Source organism: Melanerpes formicivorus, unplaced genomic scaffold (genome assembly GCF_026170545.1).
Source record: "Melanerpes formicivorus ecotype bairdi unplaced genomic scaffold, bMelFor1.0.p_v2 SCAF_7, whole genome shotgun sequence".
Lineage (NCBI taxonomy): Eukaryota > Metazoa > Chordata > Aves > Piciformes > Picidae > Melanerpes > Melanerpes formicivorus.
Window position 1 is genome coordinate 17,194,803 of NW_027142359.1, and position 3,480 is coordinate 17,198,282.

A 3,480-nucleotide genomic window follows, 5' to 3' on the forward strand; every position below is an offset into this window, starting at 1 on the left:
TTTCTTGTCAGAACTTGAATTACAGTTTTTTCTAATCTCTTTTGTGTTCAAGTGCTTCTTGATGTGGAGCTACGTATACACATACATAGATGCTACACATACCTGTAGCATCTCCTGAATAAGATAACTAGTTCTCTTCTTTGGGATGCCTTAACAATCATTTAATACCTGAGTCACAGGATTTGCATTTCTAAGATTCCCTTTCAGAACCAGAATAAACAGACACTCCATAAATAAAAAAGTTCCCCTTTAACCAGCATCTCATCACTAAATGTAATTATATATATGTAAATTTGAGATGCCTTTGCAACCTATTCTTGCTGCTTTTACAATCTTTACAAAACCAGTTTGCTGTAATATTTCACTATAAACAGTTTAAGAAAGAGAAAGATTGTAGAACTTCCAACAGTATGCTAAGTAACATTGTGATCTTAACATGCAGCATCTCAGACCACTGCCAAGCTGAAGGAACCTCACGAATCAAATTTTCGTAGCAGCCTAGCATAACTTTACATATCAAATTCTTTTCTTGTTCTAAAATGTTTAGTCATACAGATAAATATGATTTAAAGCAATGTAAAAGCTAATAGGAAAACACTTTCTATACCAAGTCATTACTGTGTTTTGGTTTTTTTTAATGTTCATGCTAGAAAGTGTTCATGTGTATCTATAATAATTACAAAGAGGTGGATTAGCAGACAGAATGCAGATATCAAATGTAGTAGATACACCTGCTTGGAGATCACTACTGTATTTATTGTGTTATATATATAATCATTATATATATATATTAATATAAAATGAGAGCTGATTGAAGAGAACCCGTTCCAGAGGACAAACTAGAAAACCTCTGCTTGCATGTAGCAATGCTCTGATAAAACTAGAAAAAAAATAGTAAAATTAAGAGATCAGTCCTAGCTATTTTTTTTTTTTTTTAATCCTGAATAAGGTACATAAAGAACTCAACACTTTATTTCTTTGTCATGCTTCTGAAGAATTCTTATGGTCTCAGATGCAGTACTCCTACTGGCAGAGTGCATGGGAAGGTTTATATTGAACATTAGGAAAAAATCCATCACCAAAAGCGTAGTCAGGTATTGGAACAGGAAAGCAGTGGAGTCACCATCCCTGGAATTACTTAAAAGTCATAATAGACTTGGAGCTTGGGAACATAGTTTAGTGGTGTGCTTTGCCTCACTGATTTTACAGATGGACTTGATTTTAACGGTCTTTTCCAACCTAAACGATTTTATGACGTTTCCAAGCATCCACCGGATGGCAGCAGATCTCAAACCTTGCCATGTCACAAGGCGAGGTTTAAAATGGGGAGAAAAAGACAATTTAGCCTTCCATTGGCTGTTTGTCACATCGACGCCCATAGTTTTCACAGAATATCATATACAAAGCAAACATCACAGGCTCATCCATGCACTGTTCCAGGCTTCTGTATGATGCCACTACCCTAGGTCTGTGATGGTGTTAAGAAAGGATGGTGTTAAGATACTATTCATTCAATCCTCAGTTAATGAGGAAAACACTGTTTGAGTCCCTACTCTGCTAAGTGATGCTCAGTTTACCAGATCAGCTGAGGTACTGAAGAATAAATGTGGTTTTAATGTCCCATCTGCCCCAACTGGCTCTGTCCTGCAAGGCACTTCATTGTATGACTTCTGCCTGAGCACACAAATTAGTAGGATCTGCTGCAGTTTAATGCAGCAAAGGCAAAACTGTCTGGTCTTTTACTTAAAATTCTGTAGCATCTGGTGAGACGATTTTGGTCTAAATTTCTGCTGAAGTAATGTGAAAAATATGTAAGAGGCCCAACATATGCAACAGTCAGTCCAGTGGAGCAAGGGACCGCTATCAACATTCTGTTTGCTACCGTGATCAGTATCTTTTTTTCCCCAGTTCTCCCCTAAACCAGAAAGTTTTATTGCTTTAACTTAAAGGCATTTTGTGCTATAAGAGGGAAAGTCTTTGTCTATCAGTCAGAAAGTCTAACGGTATGAGAGAAACTGATGGAGCAGTTCAACCTTCCCACACTTTCAGCAATGTGAAAGGGCAAAACTATTGTTTCAAAGACTTAAATGGATTTTTTAAGTGCTAGAGAAAAAAGGAGCAATGACATCTGAGCCTAATGATTTAATATATTAAGCCAAGTCTTTTGAACTCAGCATTCAATAGATTTCATAAAATTAAATTGTTCCTGAATCCCAGGACTCAACTGAAATAATTAATTTAGGTATGGTGAGGTATTGGCTTTTTCAAAGCTGTCTTTCATACTCAGAAGTTATATTTGTTTTCATATATAAATAATTCTTCCAGTACCTGCATTATACCTTCCTGGCTTTTCTTAAACAGCTGTCTTTCCGTTTAGAAGTGTCTCACTCATTTTGTAAGTGCAAAAGCAATTTGTCCTAAGTTTTTTATGGAAGTCTTGCATGGCCGGTATAACTGCTTAACACATTCTCATTCTTTAGATGTAAGAATTGGTGCATTTTTAGGCTAATTTCTTTTCACATAACCTATCTCTCTCTTATTTGCAAAGTGAAGAATGGTGGTCAGGAATTTCTACACTTCAGAACAGATTAGTGAGAGGCAGTTCAGCTGAAGAGGAGAAAATTATTTGGCAGAACTTGGATGCACAAATCGCACCACTAACAGTACACAGAAAATCAGCTGACTTCAGATCTGTTTAGCCTGAGTTTTCTATCCTAGATGCAGTAAATAAGATTCTAATGAACCTTTATCTTGGAAAAGCAAAGTAGAGATGAAAACCATAAAATTTAGATCAGCTTTCCCTTGGGATATAGCCAGTACTTTCCAAAGTGGTATTATGCAAGTCATAAAAATAAAACCTTACATGTGGCAGTTCAAAAGGCTCATATGCCTTTAATCTCCTTTTTATGTGAATTTTAGGGCCCCAAGAATTTTTTGTCAATAGGAAAAAATATTAAATTACTGATAGGATACACAAGTCTTTGACACAAAAAAGGGATACAAGCCTGTTTTTCTGATCACAAAAGCAAGTGGACGGCAGATGAGAGAACCTCTTTTCTCATAATTCCTTTTGTTACTGTCTTCTATTCCTCGTCTTCCTCAGAACTGCACAGCTGTGCTGTGCTAACATTCCTGCTTTTCATGCAAGAAGCATGGGAAGGCATACTGATGTCTGCACCAGTTCAGTGTTCAGTCCTGTCCTCATGCCTGTGCAATAGATTAGACAGGATACCAACACACGTGTCTCAGCTGTGGATAATTTGGAGTCTCTTGAGCGGGAGGTATGATCCTTACCATTGCTATGCTTCCACTTCACAGTTTGCTGTTGTGGCTGTAAGCCTTGTTTAAGAAAAATATTATGAGTCTTTTTATTAGAGAGAGGTTCTGAGACAGTAGTGTGCCATCTTAAATATAATGTATGATAATAGACATGAAGAAATGCAGCCCTAACATCTCACAAGCCTCACTTTATTCCTACAG